The 24,353-nt window shown below is 39.8% G+C and overlaps 1 protein-coding gene across 2 annotated transcripts in view; it reads left to right on the plus strand.

Moving 5' to 3' along the window:
* The first annotated feature begins 267 nt into the window (after window positions 1-267).
* Window positions 268-24,353, plus strand: part of Hs3st5 (heparan sulfate-glucosamine 3-sulfotransferase 5) — a 274,163-nt gene continuing 250,077 nt past the window's right edge. For both annotated transcript variants that reach the window (XM_026787481.1, XM_026787482.1), the window contains exon 1: window positions 268-1,048. The gene's annotated coding sequence lies outside the window, so the exon portion shown is untranslated. The remainder of the gene's footprint in view (window positions 1,049-24,353) is intronic.

Consider the following 24,353-nt stretch of genomic DNA (forward strand, 5'->3'; position numbering starts at 1 on the left):
GGCCCTCTCCGTGACGCTGGGGGTTCCAGTGAGTGCGCCCACCTCCTCGTTAAAGATACCTGCTCTCCTTTCCCCCACCCTTTTCCTCCTCCTTCCTTTTCTCTAGGTCTCTCCGCCGCCCTAGCGAGCACAGGAGCGGCCACTGGAGGAGGAGCAGAGGGAGGAGGGGAGCGCAAGGAGGCGAAGGGGCGGGGTGGGTGGGAAGAGAACCGGGAGGGTGTGGACTGGCAGCCACTCTGTAGCTGGTCGCCCGGGACCTGGTCCCTCCGGCGAGCCGAAGTGATGAAGGGGAAGATATCCTCTTAGACACACACACGCTCTCTCATCCAGCTGGGCACGTCTCTGGGAGGTAGCAGCCGGCTGGAGCGCCGGAGACCGGGCGGCGGCCCTGACAGCGCGAGCGGCAGGGAGTCCGCGGTCCGCACAGCTTGGCACTGGCGGCAGGAGGACACAGAGAGGGAAAATCAGAGCCGCCCTGACTGTTGCTCTTTTGAACGCATCCCGAGGGACGGGGTTTGCAGACATTGTCACCGCAGACGACAGAGGCTCTGCCCCTCGCGTGCGGGATCCGGTTCTGCATCCCTGTCTGTGCAGGGAGAGGAGGATGCGAACCTCCTCCCGAACAGCTTCTGCGGTCCCCTTAGCTACGCGAACTCGGACTCTGGCGCCTGCCCCTGACGTGTCTGCGCCGCGGGAGCGCGCCCTGCCGCACCTGGCTCCAGTCTCCCAGGGAAGTGCGCGAAACGCGCTGTAAACTCCACTACTTCTCGCCCCCTCCGCTCCTCGCTCCCCGCCCCGGACCTCGCGGCCACCGCTGTCGCCGCCCCAGAGTGGGAGACCGCCCTCCCCGCTCTCACGCGCGGATACAGCGCTGCTTGTCTGCTCTCTTTGCCGCTCACTCACAGCGGGCACCTAGTCAGAGCATCCCAAACTACGGGACAACTATCACTGGGACCGCGGAAATGGCTGGGTAACCCAGCGCTACTGGTCTGGGCCACCGCTTCCCAAGCTGCGGTCCGCTCAGAGGCTGTCGCCACTGGGGATGACGGTGAGTGAGCAGGGCATGCTGCCCTCCTCCGTGCCTGGTAGAGAGGGGAGAAGAATCTACTCGGACCTTCTAGGTTTGGGGGAAGCGAGAAGGGGAGTCGGCTAGAGAAAGCATCGCTCTGGCCAAAACTCCTTGCGGGGTTTTGTTTTAATAGGTGCCTCCTGATGAAGTCTTTGAGCCAAACCCCCTTTCCTGAGGTTGGGATTAAACTAATGGGACAAGGGAAACAGTGGAGCAATTGCTTGAGTGAATTTAGATAGTCACTTGGCCTCCAAGCTTGTCCTCCTGCCGGCTCACCCTCCTGTCTTCCCAGAGACCTATGTGCAGTGCTTTCCTAGAGTCAGAGGGAGAACTCGCTTTCAACTGAAGATTGCTCATCTCAGCAGAGTTTTGGGGGTTCGTGCTTGGCCACTTCTGGGCTGATTGCATACTGCCATTTGAAGTATCTTGTGGGATGTACTGAGGCACAAGGAAAAGGTAGACAGAGTAAGCATGAGTTGCCTTGGTGGAAGGTCTCTTTGGAGACCCACCACCACCACTCCTAGCGTCATTTCCCATTCCCTCAAGCCTCACTCAGTTCAGCCCTTCCCTTCCCTCTCACATCCAGCATCTCTCTCTCTCTGTCTCTGTCTCTCTGTCTCTGTCTCTCTGTCTCTGTCTCTGTCTCTCTCTGTCTCTCTCTCTCTCTCTCTCTCTCACACACACACACACACACACACACACACACGATGGGAGCAAAGAAGAGGGTGATCAGTTATTATTACTAAGAAGTCTGCAGCCTCTGCGACCCACTGCAGAGCTGTCACCTGCCTCTGGGACTTAGAACACTACGCAGCTTAGAAGGAAACCCCACCTGCTGTGGATGACTTTACTCCAGTTTCAGGACCACAGCAACCAAACCTCTAGCGCTCCTCCTGAGTCATTTCATCTTGGTGGGCGCCTCTATGTGCTTGCAGGCTTCCTTCCTTGAGTGCCATGTACCCAAGAAAGCTACTGCTGGGATACTTGTGGCCCCCGTTCTTCTCTCTCTTGCTCTTTCCTCTCTCCTCTGTCTCCGGCTCTCTGTCTGTCCCTCTCCATCTCTCTGCGTGTACCTATTTGTCTCTTTCTGTCTCTCTGTTTGCCTCGGTTATTTCATGGAAAAGACTCTTCTCTTAAGGGGACCTTTAACGTTTTTAAAGTGCTTTATATCGTATCAGTATCACTTTGTGGATACATTTCATTGCCCCGTGACTCTCTTCTGATTTATGTCAGCTGAATCTGATAAACAATATGCAGGGTATGGAGTGGGCACAATACGGGCGGACATCCTTGGGGTGACACTACTTCTTTCTCAACTGATTTGCTGTCAGTCATACCAAGTGAGTGCCTCTAAAGGGTTTTGTGCAATGTTCTCTACATATTTCATAGCTTTGGACAGGTGTTTTCATGTTACAATTCAATTCCAACATATAGGTCTCCCTTTCAAAGAAACTGCTGAAGATGATCAGTGATTGCCAAGTTTAGATATCAAATATTACGCTTTAAAATCTTTTATTGCTATTAATTACAATACGTTTTAAAGTTACCTTTGCCCTTCCTCTTCATGAGTGGTTTTTTCCCCCTCTTTATTCTTAAATTAGTTAAGTTCTTAGCAGAAGAAATAAAATCATCTTTCCTTTCCTTTTTTGTCACGCTTGTTTACAACCAATATTATTTGAAGTGTCTGGGTCCGTTGAGACAGGCTTCTCAGGGAAAATAAAGATATTTGCCAGTGAATTGTGCTAAAATTCAATGAGACAAGAAACAATAATGGGGAGGAAACTATTGTTTACCTATAGCTGACTTAGCTGCAATGTGTTAATGTATAAGAATAATAGCTCTGGCCTCTCCTAAGTTACCCTAGGCTACTTACACATGATCTTTCCTCAATTAATAAAATAGAAACAGGCATTGTTGCTCATGGAAAATATTTTCCAATAGATATTGCTAAGCATCTAATGAGGGGAATTATGGGCAGAGTGTTCAGTGACTAGTCGCAGCAGGTACTGGGTCCTGGTTTCTACATGAAACCGGATCTCAGGCTTAATGTTGAAAGTGGCTCCCTCTGATATCTTTGTGAGGAGGCTTTGCTCAGTGTTTGGAAGAGATGCTGCCTTCACTATTCTCACCATTTTGCAGACGTACACAGATGTTTTTGAATGAATAACTTTCTTCCTCGCTGAATTTGCACTCATTCAAGAAGTCTTTCTAGAGACATGAGCGCACACAATAAGCATGGCTGAGCTGGGGCGTTATTTCAAACAAGGAAGGATTATTGCTAGCAGTGGGGTGTTTGTTCTTACTCTGTCTGGGTGAGGGGAACTGCAGAGCAGTAGCTTTCTTAGGAAAACAGATTTGTCCCCAAAGTAGATAATCAGCCAACAAAGAGCCCTTGACTCAAGAGTCACATGATACATTAAAGTATCTAACTTTGTTTTCTGCCTAAGTCTTGCCATTATTTTTAACCCACGTGTCATTTGGATGACTCAACTCCACAGAACTGACGCTGTCTCTAATCTTCTGATTGCCTATCAGAGTTCTTAGAGCAAGTCATGAATCTGCAGTTCTTACTCATTTCTAGTCCTGTCTTCCTGTGCACTTCTCTGGAGCAGTGCCAGACCTCCATACATCATTAGCATTCACTTATGAATAAATGCAAATCTTCCTGTTGCCTCAAAAAAGCAAACTTAAATTCATAGAACAGTGTTTTGCTTCCTCATTTCCCCATCCCTATGTTTTTCTAATCTCGGCAACAGTAACATCTCTTAATAATGCAATTATATGCAAATGAAGAAGTTAACAAAAATGATTGTTTAGGTTCTCTTTTAGAGGAAAAAAATAAAATTTCTTATGGAAATTTTAGTTGGGGAGAATTTTGTTTGAATCTCCTGGAATATCTTGGCAGGCTGCTTTTTTTTTTAAATGGCAGTGGCCTTTATTCATGAACTAAACAACTCTTTCTAGTGAAATACACTATTTGACTTTCCATTATGGACTGGAATGATACTATTCAGAATAGTAGGATACTTGGATTTTTTTTCCTTCAACTTAATATGAATTCTTTAAAGCAAGCAAAGCTGTATTTTTTTTTCCTGGAGTCCAATTATTTGTTGACAAATTTTTCTTTCTCTGTAATCCAAATTTGTTTCTGAGAACCATGATGCAATCCTTACTTCTCTATCTGAAGCACAATTAAAGCAAGATATTAATGACTACACTTTAAGTCACCGATCAAATGTACTTCAAAATAGCTAACTTATCAATTGTTAGAAAAATTATGTTTGGAAATCCTTCTAGCTTATACACAGATAAGGATGCACCACCTTTCTGAATCTTATATGCAAGGTTCATTATCTGCCTTATTATTTATTAATCTTTTCTACAATGGACTATTTTCCATTATTTTGAAATTTTTCATGAAAGAAAGCTGTATCTGTATTTAGAAGTGTTTGAAAAGTTGTTTTTATCAAGTATTATATATAAATATATGCAAATATGTATACATACACATGTGCATGTGTATATAAAATGCATTGGTCTTTGTTTCTGTATACAGCTCTATGTTACAATAACCTACTACAGGAAGATCATCCCTTTGTGACATGGGATTTGTGATGTGAGCCTCATCTTCAGAGTGATACTTACAAATATCTCAAGTTTGGTATAAGAATTTTGGAGTGATAAACTTTTATGAACAATTTGATTAAGAAATACTTATAATGGCCAATAGTGTGTGACTAGTTAGTACTTTTCAAAATTCTCAACTAAAAAAACAGCTCATTGATTTCTGCAGCCTCTCTATCATGTCCCATCTTGCATAGGGGAAATACATATTGTTACTATGCCCATTTTACAGATGAGGAAATTGAGGCTTTGTCTCTTTAAATGGCAGCCAAATCATTAAGGCTACCAATATGGTGAAGCTGACATTTAATTCGGGCAGCCTCCTATACTATTTCACTGCTTTTGAATAATTTTTTAAAGTTAATTAAAGCAATCATATGCTTGTTAGTTTTTGTTAACTTCACATGAACTAGTCACCTAAGAAGAAGAAAGCTAAGTTGAAGAATTGTTTCCATTTATTTGGTCTGTGTACATGTCTGTGGGTTATTGTCTTGAATAATGATGGTTATGGCAGGACCCAGTTCACATGGGTGGTGCTAAGCCTGGTCAGGTGGTCCTAAGCAAGCCAGTGAGCAGCTTTACTCCATGAAGGTTTTAACTTTGAGTAAATTCTTCAGAAACTCGCTAGGAAAGGGTCTGTAATGGAACAGTGACATAGCCTGAACCCGAGCAGGGCTGGAGTGTGGTACTGCACCTTAATGTAGTTTTTAATGGACTCAATCATTTCCTAAGGTTCGGCTACTTTAAAATTAGGTAACTTTAAGAACTGATGCTACACTTAAGCAGTTTTAATAGCATAGATGATCAGATACTGAATGTTTTATGCTTCCCATAATATCCTTATAATGTGAACTTCTTACACTAAGGTCAATGATATGTGTTACTATAGGGTTCGTGCCAAAGAAATCTGAGTTTTATAAAAGGTATGAGATGGAACTTCACCTTGTCAACATCATCTCTATACAGCCTGTTACTGTTTGCTACATGAACTGAAGCAGGATATTCCTCAAATTGCTTGTCCAAAGACAAAACAAAAATAAAGACCTTTCAAACATTTTTATACTTACATTGGGTATTTTGTAATCATAATACCAGTCAATGTTTAAGAGACAATTTCTGTTTTATGTTGGTCTTAGTCATCATCTATGAATCATATGTGAAGCCATGTGGTATAATAATCTTTCTGAAATGGAGTGGTTGAACAAAATAAAGGTGTGGAAGGAGTGTTGAAAAATAAATTGATTCAACCACTTGCATTTGAATATAGGGAAGAGTGGCTACAATTATGTCTTTTATTTTAATAAGACATAAAAGACAAGATTAACATTAAAGAGCAGGATCTCTAAAGTGCTAATGAGGAAGCACACCATCCTATCATAAATAGTAGTGATCACACTATTTGAGGATAGTTTGGGGAACTGTTTGCAAACCTATTAAAATGTCACTGTGATGCTTTCCAGCATAGCTAGCTCACTCAAGCCACTGAAGAAACTTACATTGGCATTTATCATAGTGTAAGTACTTTATCAGGCAGGACTGGGTGAGCTGGTCTCTACTTCACTGCTGCTTATCTCTGACCCCTTGGAGCACACTGATTAGACTTTTTAATTGCTACTAATTTTAGATGTTATGTGGTAATAGAAATGCCATTTGCAGTCTTTTTTATAATAATCTATACAAGATACCTAGGATTAGTGCATCAAATATGAGTCAGTGGTTGATTCTGCTGATAGCATCGTGATCTTTAACATCACTATGACAGCATTAGGAGAGTTAAATGAAATAGCCATGTGCTACATGATGAACCATGGCTTCTAGTCTATAAAACACATATTCTGGGTATTCTCTTAGTGCTGAGGGAAGAACAGAATGAAAGATGTTTCAAAACTTGAGCTTGATTACTAGACTAAGAGGCCCATATCTACCATAGAATGTAAGAGACTTGGAGTAGAACTCAATGACAGAGCATTTACCCAGCATGCTCAAGGCTTTAGGTTCTACCCTAAGAACCAGAAAAAATGGGGGCAGGGATATTGAACTTGAGAGAAAGCTCAAAAGCTCATGGGACAGCTAATTCACATTCTTTGTGTTTGTTTGTTTGTTTTTCAAGACAGAGTTTCTCTGTGTAGCTTTGAAGCCTGTCCTGGGAACTAGCTCTGTAGACCAGGCTGGCCTCGAACTGACAGAGATCTGCCTGCCTCTGCGTCCATTAGAGGCATGCACACCACTGCCCGGCATTCACATTCTTTTTAAAGCCTGCCTATAGCTCTTTTGTTGTGTTTTGGTTTGTTTATTTCTGTGTGTCACTATGGAGGTCTAGTATCTCTGGCCTGTAACTCATTATGCAGACCCAGCTGGCCTCCAATGTCTATATTTGCCTCCCAAGTGCTGTTCAGCCATGCACCAAAATGCCCAGCCTGAAGTCCTGCTGACCTGTTCTGATAGTACATGTGCTCTGACATAGGTACAGTGAAGGAGGGGAACAAGGTGTTATTAAAGTCACCAAAATATTTGTTACTCTCTTTATATTCAATAACAACTAAAAGTTGTGGGAGACACCGATATTCTTCTGACTCTTTCAATTTACAGTGTATAGAGAGAATTCGTTGTATAAAAAGGAAAGGCTGTGTCTGGGTTGTTGTCATTACTCAGGTTACTTCTTTTAAAGGTTTAATTTAGTTCTTAGATTTCTCTTTTTTGGTAACAATTTAATACAGAAGCTCCACCTACCATCCACATTTTAAGCTCATATAGCTTAGCTACTTGTGCTTTTCTGTGTAATTTTTATTTAATGAAACATTAAATGATGCTACCTCATATTTAATCAATATTTCCAAAATCTACCCCACCCCTCTTTATTTCCCTGTGCCTTCCTTGCCACATCCCTTCACCTTAAAGAGTCTCATTTAGATGAAAGTTCATGCCTTGGTTTGTCATAGCTCACTCTTCTCACATGTGTATATAATAGCTACTTAAGCTGCCATTGGCCATGCTGGAAGAGCAGCGACATGCAGTTGAAGTTCCCTGTGTCAGCCCAGCAGAAGGGATCCTCTGATGGGACAATCTCATTTAGGCAGGGTCACGGGACTGCAGATGCTGCAGTGCCTTTTGCTTCTGCTGGGCCTTTGCATGTTTGCTGCAGTTCTCTTTCTCTGGTATCTAGCATGTCACAACAATGGTGAGTTTGTTTCCAAGAAGCAATGGGTCATGTCCCTTCAACATCCATTCTTTTTGCACACACAAGTGTCAATATTCATTGCTCTTCTAACATTTTACCTTCCTCACCATCTCTCTTCATATTATTACCTGTGTCTTTCTTGAGGCTCATTGTAGCACAAGAATTTATTAGATTTCTGATCATCTGCTATAGTATTGATCACACTCTGTGGAGTTGGGGTTGTTTCAGATTTCTCTACCACATGCTCATATACAAACACTTTCCCCTCAAATGTATCCATAGTATCTGGAATAAATAAAGCACTAGTCCTATTTTTTATTAAAAATAACCACAATATTCCTTCATCTGCCTAATTTTGGTATTCCTTTTTCTTACTTGGTAAATTCTTTGATCCATTCTAGAGTTCATTTGTTGGATGACTGCTCTATGCTATGGAGTGTGCTTGATGCTGGAGACACGGAGACTCAATTCTTCTCTTGGGAAACCTATAGGGTTGATGGTAAAATCAATCGGCAAAGAAACAAGTACCTGTTTTTGTACTAAATAATGAGAAGAAACGCAGAAGAGAGTGTGGGAAGATTGGGAGAAAAGTCTTCTCTCTGACCTCTCTGGTCGGCCCTCTCTCTGGCCTCTCTCAATAATCCTTTTCTCTGGTAAGTTCAAGTGTGTACAATGAGCATCCATCAATCAAGATGATTTATTCATTTGAAGTGTAAATTTGGAACTTTTTTCTCTAAAAATGATCTATAAATGATTGTGTATTTTTATTTCATACCTTCAAGATTAAGAAAGTTTCGGACGGTCCCATGAACTCAATTTTGTGATTTTTCTTTTAAAAGTCTTTTAACCATATATTATAACCACATTGCATATTTAAGTTCTTTTTTCTTACAGAGCAGGAGACATATTTAAAAAAGTACTAATTACTTAATAATTCTGAAAAACCTTTGAATATTTGAGGTAAATCTGAAAATAAATTATTTTACTGTGAACAAAATAGAAAACTTAATAAGACCAAAAGATAGGCCAATGCCGTATAATAATCCCAATACAGATGCTTATCTACTACACAAGAAATGGCAGCCTGTTGATAAACATACTTCATAGTAAACACGCAGAAACGAGGCTTTTAGATGTGTGTGGCCATTCCCTAGTAAGTAGCCACAGATATAATAAGCAAAAAAAAAAAACCAAATAAACAAATAAAGCAATTAAACTTAAAATACTGTTAGATTCTCACAATAAGAATTCCAAAGTCAAATTTAAAGTGAAAGCAGGAAGGATTAACTTAGTTCTTTCATACTCATTTTCTCTTGGTCTTAAAATATAAAATGAGGTTCTCATACCTGAATAAGTAATAATATTTGTTAATGATTTTAATTGATTTACAAGGGAAATAAGGAAATACTTAGCATTGTATTTAACTGTGTGTTCTTGCTTCTGATTTCAGAAAGGAAATATCAAATAAGTCAATTAAATATTTATTCAGGTGGTGGATGACCTATCTGCAATCTTTAAATTTCAGATATTTTCCAATTTTGGATTATTATTTGCTTGTATACATTGGGAATGGGAGCAAGAATAAGCAGAAAATTCACTAATGTTTCACGTGCACTCTATTTCTCCTTTCAGTTTTATATACTACTTCAGCACACTTGTATTTTGACTGATGTGTAAGATAAGACCAGATGGCGAATTTCATTTGCAGCATCATGTCATCTCTGAAGAGCTTGTACATTTTGAAGCACTACAGATTCAGAGCTGAAATTTCTCAGGTTTTAGTTTACATATTTTTAAATATGTCAGTATATTTAGAGAATAGTGTACTTGAGATATTTTTGAATGTAAAATTATGTTTTATATGTCTTTGAAGGGACTTTTATTTTATTTATATTTGTGGCTACTTCCTAGGGAATGGCCACACACATCTAAAAGCCTCGTTTCTGTGTGGTTACTATGAAGTATGTTTACCAACAGGCTGCATTTCTTGTGTAATAGATAAGCATTTGTAAGGGGATTATTGTACGTCATTGGCCTATCTTTTGGTCTTTTGAGTTTTCTATTTTGTTCACAGTAAAATAATTTATTTTCAGATTTACCTCAAATATTCATAGATTTTTTCAGAATTATTAAATACTTAGTACTTTGTTCAATATGTCTCCTGCTCTATAAGAAATAAAGAACTTAAATATGAGATATGGTTATAATATACAGTTAAAAGACTTTAAAAGAAAAATCTTAAAATATAAGTTTGTGGAACCTTCTTGAATGTTCTTAATCTTGAAGGTATAAAATAAAAATAAAAATACACAATCCTTTGTAGATCATTTCTAGAGAAACAAAGTTCCAAATTTATACTTAAAAATGAATAAATCATCTTGATAGCTCACCATGCACACTTGAACTTACCAGAGAAAAGGATTATTGGAAGAGGCCGAAGAGAGGGCTGACCAGAGAGCTCAGAGAGAAGACTGCTCTCTCAGTCCTCGCACACCCAACTCTTCATTTCTTCTTCTCATCATTTAGTATATAAACAGGTACCTGTTTCACCCTGTGCCAGAATGAGCAGAGTGCATGCCTGTGGAGGTCAGAGGACAATCTGTAAGACATTAGGTCTCTCCTTTCAGCTTGTGCGTCCTGAAGATTAGATGCAGCTTATCGTCCTTAGCAGTGCCATCCTGCTGGATAAACAACCATATTCTATTTTAAAAAGTTGCTTAACCAGGAGTTGTGTATACTTGAGTATGGTGGGGGGGAGCGAAGTAGTAGTAGTTATATACAATATGTGCATATGATAATTTGATGGTAAAACCTATTGCATATGATTGATGTAAGCTAATTAAAATGCATTAAAATATTGAAATCTTGGAAAGTTGTATAAAAGGCCTTTTGTATGTTTTAAGGAGATGACCATGTATGTATGTTTTTATGAAGATGCTTGAAACTGGAAATAATGCTGAGAAAAAAAATGCAATAAAGTTCCTAAAGTGACTAAGATCATCATCCTGACATCTAGCAGCGTTGTGTACAGTGAGACCAGTTCTGGAATCCTGGCTAGGGTGGTCTTGGACAGATATCCTGAGAATGCCCCTGATATAGTCTCAATGCCAGGCCTCATGAGATCCTAAAGCAAGCTCAAAGAGAAACAGTTTTCAATGCATTAAGAGAAACTGGAAGGGGAATTCATGGCTCCCCACATTGGACAAGGGATCCAGTGTAGGAAAATGCACAAAGGTACATAATGGTCTCTGTGATTGTGGGACCTGGGGGACCTGTTGACACTCATGTGTAAAACAAAATCTATGTTCGTCAATGTAAAGGTTCTGAATCGTTTTTTTGGCTCAACTACCTAAAATCTTGCTAAAGTGCTTACCACACATATTAACCAATGTTATGATAACAAGTCAAAACTCACCAGCTGACTGATCACCTACAATATGCCAGAATCACAATCAACTGATTTAAAAGATGGACTTCAGTAGACATCAGCCTCTCTGGGGACTTAGTGGGCTAGGATAGAGACTCCATTAAAATAAAAGTTAAAACAAAAACCTATTAAAGGCCCCACCTACTATCTACCTTTATCTTTTGGAATTTTCTCTTTGAAAAAACCATTTCTGAAGGCCCTCAGTGACTCTTCATTTTCTTCTATTACTATTATTATTACTATTTTCAGAAATGAGAACATTAAGGAAAAACTCGAGTTTTCTCACTGGACAAAATAGAACAATGATCCATTTATGCCATTCTCATTGGATTATGGATACTATATAAGTTAGTGACTTTTATCTATGTAACTTTACATGCACTTGCATAGCTTTATTTTACTTTTCATTGTTCCTCTGGAAAGATTTTCTTTCCCTGATATGAATACATATTTATAAAAATATATTATATATCCCAGGGGGCCTCCAAAAAAACAAAAACAAAATATTATATACATATATATATATGTAACATGGCATATTCAGAAGAGTAGCTGCCAAACTTGAGGGCAACTCGACAAGATAATTAATAACTAGTGTCATGGGATCCTATTGGAGTGTTGTGTGGACAACAGATGGTGGGAGAAGAATGATGCAGTTGGGATGCTCTGAGGGTGTCAGAAGTCTTTTATCCCCGGAGGAGTGAAGCTATTATATGGCAAGCTTCCCTCATACTATACTTCTTGCTGAGCTTATTTTTCTTCTTGATCCTTCTACCAGTCCATCAAACAACCCCTTTGGATTCCTACTTCCACTCTCCATTCCCACCACATTCATTTACCATGTCAGGGCTGTGCATACCTCTGACCCTGGACAGGATGCCAGCATCTGTGGCTGCCACAGTACCTAGCTCATGCAGTAAGTCAGGCTCCATTTACTTTGCCCTGACCTTGTTTCAGTATCACAGATGCAGATCTCTTGGTATCACATACAAAGATGATGAAAGTATTTTTTTTTCTTTCAAATTCAGAAGCTTAAACTGATTACTCCCAAAGTAAACCTGACTGAGGATAAGAGGAAATATATAGAGAGAAAAGTTACTACTCTTCCTTCCAAAAGGGATTTTCTCTGTTTCTAACCAAGTTTGCCAGGAACTAGAATGTGTATGTACATTGGTGGACATTCCAATGACTTCACTTGCTGCCTTTCTTACAGATTTGCTCCCTGCTGTCCCTTCAGGATGTGCAATGAGAATGCCATGGCAGTGTTAAGAAACTGCTAAGACCTTGGGTATTACAAAGAAGGGTAAGAGTATAGAGAGTTGAAATTTTAAAGTAAAGACAGTTTTAACCAAGCACTCCCCATGCTAAGAACAAGCGGAGCAGTCCAGTAAACACGTCATCAGAATAAAAAAAAAATGCTCATCGGTCGTTTCTTAAAAAATGAGTTGATAATCTGAGGAAGTAAGCAATCACCTTGCCTATCCCACCCTCTCAATATCAGGCCCTCTTTTATCATTTAAAGTAGAGCAACCGAAAATAGATTATACTGACAAGGAATAATTACTGACAGCTGCATTTAATTAGCAAAGCAGATTCCTGCTCATGACAATAAAGTATTATTACATGTTTAGCTCTAGCAGTGAGAGGTGACTTTGCTAACAGAAATGGAAGACCTGCTTTTCCTATTTAAAATCGCGCACGCACACAGTTTGGCTGGGATTGAGCCTGTGCTGCGTGGGAGTGTCTATGGCTTTACAAAGAGAGAGAAAAACAGTAGCTGAGAAGTGTTGTTCCTTTCCTTTTCCTTTCTTTAGGGAAACAGATTGTACGAGAATAAAAAGTAGTTCAAAGCCAGCTATTGGCTCTCACTCTGGAGTTGTATGTCACTGTTTCGATGTTGATGAGTGTGGGAGTGGAAGCATGAAGGTATTTGGATATCAGAGATAGAAACAACACTTGGCCATTTGTAAGCTTTTAATTCTTTGTCTCCCCCACCCTGTGCCTTCTTGCCTCTCTTCTACTCTCCTTCTCCTTAGTCTCTTTCTCCTTTTCTTTTAATCTTACAGGTATTTCTTGCTTACAGAGTATTTTGAAAGCACATATGGTCGAATTTAGAATTTGTATACACTCTAAAACCTTAAAATTGAATGCAGTACCTATTCATTTGACTTGCTGTCTCCTTCTCTTGTAAGTCCATTAGTTAGTACTACCTTTGTTACTAAGTGTGAACCTACATCACTGGGATCTGAAACATTTCACTTTGTACTTGATATTTGGCAGTAGTGCTTCTTACAGTATGGCAATATTGGCTCTCGGTGAATGAATGGGTGTGGCTCCTTTAAAAATGGTTATCAAGATAACAGAAAGAATCCTACCATTCATCTATAAGATTTTCATTATGTTTACCATTTAAAAATGTTCCTCACAGATGTCTGGAGTGGCTTTTGTGACGCTGATGTAGTATGTTTTCATGGTACTGTCAAGTTATATGGATAGTATTTGTTTTTCAAATTGTAAAAATAGCCTGAGTCTAAAATACTTCCATCTTGTAATTTGCCATTATAAATGCTATAGTCATGAAGTCAACTCTTGTATTTATGGCAAAAACAGGCAAGATGAATGTGACCAACTAAGCAGGACTCATAAGGACTAGAAGAGACTAGAGTGGCAATCATAGAGCCTGTATGGGTCTGTGCAAGTCCTTTGCATACATGCTGTGATTGTTTAGCTTGGGAATTTTGTGAGACTCCTAACAGTGGGAGTGAGGGTTATCTGACTCTTTCCCCTGCTCTTGGGACTCTTTTCCTCCTCCTGGGTTGTCTTGTCCAGCCTTGATCAGAGGGTCTGTGCCTAGTCTTATTGCATCTTGCTATGCCATATTTGGTTAATATCCCAGGGAAGCCTGTTTTTTTTTTTTTTTCTGATAGGAAATGGGGAAGGAGTAGATATGGGGAAGAGGGGAGATTTGGGAGAGGACTAGGAGAAGAGCAGGAGGTAAAGCTGTGGTTGGAATGTATTGTATGAGAGAATAAATAAATACATAAATAAATAAGTAAATAAATAAATAAATAAAATTCTAAAATGGTCCTCAAAAGAACTAAGCATCAAACTCTTCAGCCTTTTGCCTTTCTTCTTTGTTTTCACCCCCCACTCACCCTCTATTTTACATAAGCTACAGGGCAAGGAAGATGCTAGCAAGGGCTGTGGGGAAAAAAGAAATATCACCCCCTGGAGGCTGTGTCCAGGGCAATACTCACTCATTAGTACACTGTGACCTCTCTCCTTACAACTGCAGTCTGAGACAAAATGAATGTCTGCAAGTGAAAGAATGTGCTACATCTGTTGTAAAGCATAAACCCTTCCCTTGAAGGGCAACATTTTGTGAGCCTTCCTGTAAATTATAAGATCTTACTAAAAGTTACTTCTATGACATGGCAGTTGTGTGGATATTAAGTAGTACCACCTTAATATGTATTTAGTCAGGACAGTTTGAGCCCTTTGAATATTAATTCACGAAGCTTCACTAATGCTCTAAATGAGAGAGGCCCTTCATAGTATTCTGATATTTATATTTTAAAGCAAAGATTTGTTCCAATTTTGTGATTTAGGAACCAAGTGAGAATGCCAGTTCTTCAATATAGATTTTTTCTTTTTTATTGATTTTTATTGAGCTCTGCATTTTTCTCTGCTCCCCTCCCTGCCTCTCCCCTCCCCTTAAACTCTTTCTCAAGGTCCCCATGATCCCAATTTACTCAGGAGATCTTGTCTTTTCCTACTTCCCATGTAGATTAGATCCATGTATGTCTCTCTTAGGGTCCTCATTGTTGTCTAGGTTCTCTGGGATTGTGATTTGTGGGCTGGTTTTCTTTGCTTTATGGTTAAAACCACTTATGAGTGAGTATATATGATAATTGTCTTTCTGGGTCTGGGTTACCTCACTCAAAATTTAATTTCATTTTATATTCCATCAAAAGTTCACCCCCCCCCAAACTTCTCCTCCCTCATCCACCCCAACATCCCCCAAGCCTAAACACCATCCACTCCTCCCAAAGGGTAAGGGTTCCCATGGGAAGTCAACAAAGTCTGGCACATTAAGTTGGGGCAGGGCCAAGCTCCTTCTCCCCTGCATTAAGACTGAGAATGGCATCCCACCATAGGGAATGGGCTCCAACAAGCTAGCTCATGCACCAGGGATGGATCCTGGTCCTACTATCAGGTGTTTCTCAGATAGTCTAAGCTTCCCCACTGCCTCCCACATATGGGGGGCCTAGTTTGGTCCCAAGGAGGAACCACAGCTCTTTTTATAGGTTTCATGAATTTTCATGAGCTTGGTTCAACTGTCTGTAGATTTCTCAATCATGATCTGGACCTCTCTTCCTCATATATTCCTTCCTCCCGCTTTTTGATTGGATTCCCAGAGCTTGGCCTGGTCCTTGGTTGTGGATTTCTACAACTAGTTCCATGAGCTGCTGAATGAAGGCTCTATGATTATAGTTGGGACAATCACAATTCTGATTACAGAGGAAGGCTAGTTTGTGCTCCCTCTCCACTATTGCTAGGAATCTTAGCTGGGGTCATCCTTGTGAATTCCTAGGAATTCTCAAAAAATTGGAATCAATCATCCTTAAGACACAGTGATACCATGCCTTGTCATATATCCAAAGGATAATCAATCATACCACAATGGCACTTGTTCAGCAATGTTTATAGCAACATTATTCATAATAGCCAGAACCTGGAAACAACCTAGATGTCCTCAACTGAAGGATGGATAAAGAAGATGCGGTACATTTATACAATGAAGTATTACTTGGCTGTGAAAAACAATGACATCATGAATTTTCAGGCAAACAGATGTGAACTGATTGAGGCAACTCAGACCTAGAAAGACAAACATGGTATATACTCACTCATAAATAGATACTAGATGGAAAGCAAAGCATAACCAGACCACAATCCACAGCTCCAGAGAAGCTAGGTAACAAGGATGACCCTAACAGGGACACATGTATCACCCTGGGAAGGGGAATTAGATGAGATCTCCTAGGACAAGGGGGGCAGTAAAGAAGGAGATGAGATGAGAACTTGAGGTAAAAGGATGGTTGAGGGGGAAGAGGGAAGAAGTGGGAGAGCAATGAAAGAGACATCTTGATAGAGGGAACCACTATGCTATTAGGGAAAAACCTGGTGCTAGAGAAATTTCCCAAAATCCACTATAGGTTTTTAAGAGCCAAAGGCTTTTACTAAAATGTTTTTTTTTAAGTACTTTGATCCCTGAAATTGGGTATGTTAGACAACTCAGTGTTTCAACTACAAAACTTTCCAAAATTAGAGCTAAAATTGGAGACTACTACTCAACTGCTCTAATTACTGTGCTTTTCTGTGCTTGCTCATAAATTAGTACTGAGGGAAGAAGGCTCAGATGTTCATTTCTAGGAATGCCTTTGACTTTCATGCTGTTGTCATTTAGAGTGCTAGATTCGGACATCAAGCAAATAATGACTGAGGGCCTACTGTGTGTAGTAGAGATGAGCAAAGCAGTCTTGTGTTTTCAGTGAGTCGAGTAAAATAAATAAATAAATCCTTACCTAAATTATATAAGGATTAATTTGGTATGTCTTTCAGTTTTATCATTTAAAGTGGAATTTGACTAAAGACAGGAAATTTTGTTCACCAATGTCTCCTTAGCATATTAAACTATTTCTTGGCATATAGCAGGTCTTCAATAAGTACTTGTTGAATGAAATCATGTGTAAGTTTTTATGGGAAAAGATCAAAGGAACAGAAAGAAGGTAGGAGAGAAAAGTAATGGAAAGGACTCTTGATGAGGGAAATTGACACAGTCAACATCAAATAGGATTAATTAGTTTAATTAAATATAGAGCACAATCACACCTTCATGAGAGTACAGATGCTGGGTAGGACTGTTTGTTTTCCCTTTTCCTGTTCTTTCTCTTTTTATATGGTTGGCTTTATAATTCGACTCTGAAGTTTCCCCCACACCCGTGGTTTAAATGCTATCCCTCAGTGTGGGTCAATGTCATGGTAAGTTGTGAATGTTTTGAGAGGTGTAGCCTGTCTAGTAAGAGAAGTCCAAGGGAAGAGGCTTTGGAGGTCTTAGCCTTGCTCTGAGCTTCCTGGTCCCTGTGGTTTTAGGAATCTCTAACACACACGTTTGATGCAGTGAACTCTGCCCTGCTTTTTCAGTAATGATGGACCGAACCACAGCTGTTTCTTGCATGTTTCTCTCGGGTACCTTGGTCACAGGACAAGGAAAATGTAATTAATGTTTTGATGACTGTGTTGTTTGTCTTGAAATCCATTTTATTGGTGATATGAAGAAACAGCATCTTGACAGGGAAATAGAATCAATAAGCAATTTGAACATTCCCATGCACCAAGTCTTTGGGACATTCTTCTACCTCTAGTGACATTTCACATGAGCAGTTTCTATATTCAGGTTATATTTTTTTTTGCTTCCTAATAGAACTATCTCCCTAGACCAACATGCCTTTAAAAGAAATTCTACATTGATCACATTTATATCCTAACATTTTTAGACCAATGACCCAATTTGAATCAACATTAGGCTAAACTATCTTTATTCTATATTTAGAACTCCATCAGACTTTGACGTGAATCTAGGCTTCTTTTGTGGTCTAAATAGGTTCTTTTTCTAACCATTTGCAAATTAAGCCTGAGTATTTGCATCATCAGCATGAGATCACTGTGCCTGTATCGCCCTTTAGAGTCTCAGCCTTAAGATAGATATGATACTGGGAAGGATGTGGCTATGTTCTGCAGATGGCAGTGTAGCAGTTCATTCACTGAGTCTGGAAGATTAAACAGACATGTTCTGCTTTTAATTCCTACCCTGAGCCAGGCCTACAGGTTTCTTAAGATTCTTAAGGTCTCCTTTCTCGTGGCTATTTCCCTGGAACCAACCAAAGACATCATCTGATATTAGTACTTGATTGACCAGTTCTACAGCCTTAAAAGTTGTTCCATGGTTTATTGTCCCTAAAGTTTCTGAGACCACATAAGCACCTGGAGTCACTAGATAGCCTGGGTTTTAGTCTTGCTGACTAATGATGTGAGAAAAGGTGGCTGTGGAGACTATTCATAGCTCATTCCTTTTCCACACCATTGTCTTTGGCTACACCTGTTGAGGGTCTGTCAGACAATCATTACATGGAGAGAGTATTCATAGGTTTTGTACTTTTTGACCAGTTGTTTCAAAAATCCAAGTAGACATTGACTGGAAAAGCCAAGAACATTATGACAAGTCAGTATCTGGTAAGTTGTACCACAAGTGCACAAAGGAATTTACTTTAATGGAAGGTTATCTGCAAGTATTTTTAGTACTATGAACCCTAGCCCATAGCTAATGAAATAATTTTGGGATCAAGGGCATTTATATTTTTTAAAACAGAGTCAGAACTATCAAGTTAACATTGCATCAAAACATTTTGAGGTCCAAGAATTTTGTTGTATTGCACTGATTGAATCTCAAAGGCCATGTTTAAATGACGAATAAAAGTGATGAGCTGAAAATAGACACTTGCCCAAATCAGAAACTCCTCACCCCTCCAGGGCCAGCTTAGAGATGAGAGTTTTTAGAAAAGATATTAAAGGAAACATAGGTATAACTTTCTCACAGTGTACAGCTTAGCAGTTTCCTGGTTTTCTCATCCAGGCATTAAATTGGATGCCAATGAGACTTGACAGCCTGTTATCTAAAGAGCAACCAGAGTGGATAAGCATTTCTATGCAGTAAAATTTCATATGCGATGATGACCATAGTAGTACATAGCAACACTGTTTTTGGATTCTTATTTGTTACATATTAACCCCTTTGCTCTTTTTCTCTTTGAGTCTCACACTCTTGGGTACTAAGAAAGAACAGGAAGAAGTCGATGCCCTGTCCTATGCTAAGAAGTCTTTGTTGACAGATTGAAACAGAACTGGAGTTGACCTGGCTCAGAGTCCTTCCAGAATCACCCTCCCAATCTCTTCAGCTCTCAAGTTGAATTGCTTGCTTGTTGAAATGAACATGCAACCAGATTTACATAGGAAGACCCTGCCCAAAGAAAAACAGAAATCAACCCAGTACCTTTGATAACTTTACATTTTTTAATTTTCTGTTTGAGAGAGGAAGTAAGGTGCACTGAGCAACCACTGTAATGATATATCACATAGCCCTCTCTAGAAACTTGTGGGATGAGTTCTTTATTCTACTTTTACACATGAAGAAATGACAGATTAATGAAATGGCTCAAAATTGAACAGTGGAGATTTGAACTCCGATCTTTTTTATTCCATAAATTCACAGACCCTGCCACCAATTCCCTGCTTTACTATTGCCCACAATAAGGAATTCTATGAATTCCAGTGACAATAAGTATTCCTACACATGGTCCTCACAAGCCAGTAAAAACCTTACCTACATAGCTCCAACCTACATTCTTGCTGATCACCCATAAAAGAATCCTTAATCCCTTAATTTGTCATTAAGCATGTTTCAGGCAGATTTATTCAATGCTCCTTTCCCAATCCCCAGAACAATTATGTTTTGCAATTTCCCCTGGTCACTTCTAGATAAAAAGCCTTCCTTCATTGTTGTTCATGGTTCTTTATCTTGGTTGTTAGAAGGGAATGGGCTATATTACATTGTGACAGATGACCAGTCTCAATGCTCTCACCTCTCAAAAACATGTTTTCCCCTCTCAGTCTATGAACATTACAACCAGAAGGCTCTGCCCCAACTTGTCTACATTCTGAGGCATATGGTTGGTGCAACATTTAGCAGAAATACTGCCCATCCAGAGGCACAAAGAATAAGGATGCCTGTCCCTATCAGATGCCCCTTAGAAGCAGCACAAGTCACATTTTAGGAACAAACTTCATTTGAAGGTTCAACTCTGACACTGATGGTCAAGTAATTAAATGAACTAGAATATTCAGGGGGGTTCACCCTGTCTATACCACTATATACGAGTTCTTGCTACATTGCAGTAGCGTACAAAGTCATTTTATTAGCCAAGCCAAGAAAGCCTTATGAGGAGTCAAGGAATGGTAGATGACAAGAGAGAAAATGTGCTGTAGAGATTTCTTTACAATGTCACTTTCATGACCTCCCCAGTAATGGCCTACAGGGTTCCTGTCCTGTCACAGAATGTTTCTTTACAGTTACTGCTTTGGATGAAAAAAGATATTGCTCTTTATCAACAGGGATTTCATAGGCTGTTGAGAGAGGTTTCCATCCCACCAGGCCCTGCAGTCATTCAGTCCCAAAGAAACACATAAAGGTCTACATTAATCATAAACTGATTGGCCTAATAGCTCAGGCTTCCTATTAACTCTTTATTACATCTTTTTTAAATTTATTTATTTATTAAAGATTTCTGTCTCTTCCCCGCCACCGCCTCCCATTTCCCTCCCCCTCCCCCAATTAAGTTCCCCCCTTTCCTCAGCCCTAAAAGCAATCAGGGTTCCCTGTCCTGTGGGAAGTCCAAGGAACCCCCACCTCCATCCAGGTCTAGCAAGTTGAGCATCCAAACTGCCTAGGCTCCCACAAAGCCAGTGCGGGCAGTAGGATCAGAAACCCATTGCCATTGTTCTTGAGTTTTCAGTAGTCCTCACTGTCTGCTATGTTCAGAGAGTCCAGTTTTATCCCAGGCTTTTCCAAACCCAGGCTACCTGGCCTTGGTGAGTTCCCAGTAGAACATCCCCATTGTCTCAGTGTGTGGGTGCACCCCTCGCGGTCCTGAGTTCCTTGCTCGTGCTCTCTCTCCTTCTGCTCCTGATTTGGACCTTGAGATTTCTGTCCGGTGTTCCAATGTGAGTCTCTGTCTCTGTCTCCTTTCATTGCCTGATGAAGGTTAATATTCAGGAGGATCCTATATGTTTTTCTTTGGGTTCTCCTTATTTAGCTTCTCTAGGATCACTAATTATAGGCTCAATGTCCTTTGTTTATGACTAGAAACCAATATGAGTGAGTACATCCCATGTTCCTCTTCTTGGGTCTGGCTTACCTCACTCAGGATAGTGTCTTACATCTTATATTAGTCCAATATTCTTCTCTGCATTAGCCGTGTGGCTTGGTACCTTTCATCAGTGAGGCATTCTCATCTGGCTTCCTTTCTGTCTGGGTGACAACTGCAGACTGAGCTTTCCTCTTTCCAGAATTGTCCTGTTCTTGTCACCCCATGTCTACCTCCTGCCTGGCTACTGGCCAACCAACATTTTACTAAAAATAATGCAAGTGACAGGATAAAAGACCATTGTCCCATGGCAATAGGCTGCCCTCCTGCCTTTTTAAATTCATAACTTAGAATTTGGGATTGCTTTCTCTGACGTCAGTTCTGCAGCTGATTTTTTAAAGGGTTTTGTGTGAGCAAATGTAGATTTTTAACTATAAACACATTGAAAGGAAAAGGCAGGCCCAGCTGTCTCCTCCAAACTTGATTAGGGAAGGTTATGCAGACAAAATTTTTAGTATGGCCTTTAAAATTAAGGAAGGTTAAGTTGCTTCGAAGCACTCAACTCAGCTATGGCAGGTTTATTCATTTTGAGGGTTGGACTGAACCAAATTGGAAATATATCTATTTCCCAAAAACATGATAGGTAGCTACTTTTAAAACACATTTATTTTTCAGTCTTCCAGACAACACATTGCAGCAGAGAGAGATTTACTTGTCTGGTATTGGTGATAGAAATTCCAAAAGTGCAAACAGTTCCATTGCTTGTATTAATGCTACTATAGCAAGTGAGCATTCTGCCTGCAAAGTCCTTTATGTTGTCTGGGCTTATGTACTGTGTGATGCATTAATGTAACCCTCACAAAAGAGGCTTGATGGACAGTGATCATACTAAAAAGGGACTTTTCCATAAGTGTAATTTTAATAATTAATATGAGAGGACTGCTTGATCACATCACTGAGCTATTAAGTAACCAGAATATAGCAGACTGCCTAAGTTTCCTTTGCCTCCCATTAGCATGATACAAGCAGAAGCCATAGTCAGAAAAATAGCCAAATGCCAAAAAGGTGTACATATATGTCTGCTGTGTAATTTCTTCAGAACACTTTATACTGTGCCAAACCAAAGATTGTGCAGTACAGTTCATATAATATTATGCCAATACCTTATTGGTACCTTGCCACATATATCTGTAAAGATCTTGACAGCCAGTGGACTTGCACTATCAGTAACACATTGCAACTGCTGAATGCAATGGCACCAATGACTGGAAAGCAATCTCCAGGACCATCAGCTTGCAGTCTACCAAGATACATGAAACTAAGAGCGGCAGCTCAAACTGGAATGTGTTGAGCCCAAACACAAAGATAGACAGTAGTTGAGAGCAGGAGCTGATATCTCTAGGAAGGTTACATGTGGAGGGCTGTGAAATAAATCCATAATGTCATCAACAAGGGAAAACCTAACAAAGAAAGAAAACAATTTCTAGTCGTGTAGACTTAAGAAATAGCAAACAGCTTCAAATGTTTAAAAAGACACTGACTAGAAGACCAGGAATGTTTCAAACACTCTACTTGGTACTTGCATCTTATTTGTATACTGCTAATGGGTACAGATATGGATGGGAGAGGGGCTCACAGCAGTTCAGTCAGTTGCCCAGTGTTTCAGTCAGCAAATGGATGCATCCAAAATTAGTTTAATCTATTAATTTCTTCAAAACAATATTTATTTTCCCTTTGTAGGCACTGTTCTAAGTACTGAGAGCACTTCAGTGTACAAAAGGAAAATTAAGTACTTTCCATACAGTCAAATACAATTAAAACGTACTAAAATGATACATCTTTGAGAGATAAAATGACTTGTAATATACAAAATCAAGATGTACATGCTTGAAGAAGGACACTAAAAAGAAATCCCACTCAGATTTGAGTATAATAAAGGGTTATTTATTTAGGGGCAAACTCACAGATCATAATCCTCTGCACAAATGGGAAACAGAAACCGAATCACGCCACTGGAAGGGAGGCCGGACCCATGTTTTACATTGGCATACATAGTATAAGAAGCCATGCCAAAGTGGGCAGGTAACTTAAAGGCTGGCTACTAGCTGTAAGAATTCCTACAGCACCACTCCTTTTGTTTAAATAAGAGAGTTTTAAGCCTATTACAAAAAATATACAATAAGAACAAATATCAGATATAAAAATAAGTACTACAACCAGCATAAACAATATCAAGCAAGAAACAGATGATAAATGTCTCAATAATTATCCTATTCTAAGGAGTTTAAGTCTTGTATTATAAATAAGTTGACCAAGTCTCATGAGAGGATGTTGTAAGAGTGGGCCCATTTGTTCTTCCCAGCTGCCAGGCTAGCTTAGCCCCGAAATAACCACACAGAAATTGTATTAATTAAATCGCTGCTTGGCCCATTAGCACTAATTTCTGATTGGTTAATTCTTACATCTTAATTTAACCCATTTTTCTATTAATCTGTGTATCACCATGTGGAAGTGGCTTAGCAGGTAAAATTCTAACCAGCATCTGTCTCATGTGGAGGATCCATGGCTTCTCTCTGACTCTGCTTTCTGCCTCCCAGAATTCAGTTCTGTCTTCTCCACCTACCTAAGTTCTGCCCTATCAGGCCAAAACAGTTTTCTTTATTCATTAACCAATACAGGCAACACATAGAGGGGACTCCCACATCAAGAGGAAAGTAACTACAACTATCTAGTCTTCAACCCCATCAAAGACCCAAGAAGGGAAATAATATTACTTGAGTAAGCAGGAAGTACAACCAAGCAAATTTTCAAATGTGCAACAAATGTCAGAGACAACTGGCTACCAGGGCAATCAACAAAAGTCTCATTTGCAATGTTAGAGGAACCAGCTTTGGCAAGGCCTAGAGTAACTGACAGACCATTTTCAGAGGCAGGAAATTTTTCAAAACCACCTTACCCTCCTTCCTACACTCAGACCCTACAACTAACATGTTTAAAGTAAGCTTTACCCAGCTTTCACGTGGTTGGTCATACATCTGAAATTATTAGTGAGGACTGGTAACTATATTTGAA

This window comes from Microtus ochrogaster, linkage group LG9, assembly GCF_000317375.1.
Source record: "Microtus ochrogaster isolate Prairie Vole_2 linkage group LG9, MicOch1.0, whole genome shotgun sequence".
NCBI lineage: Eukaryota > Metazoa > Chordata > Mammalia > Rodentia > Cricetidae > Microtus > Microtus ochrogaster.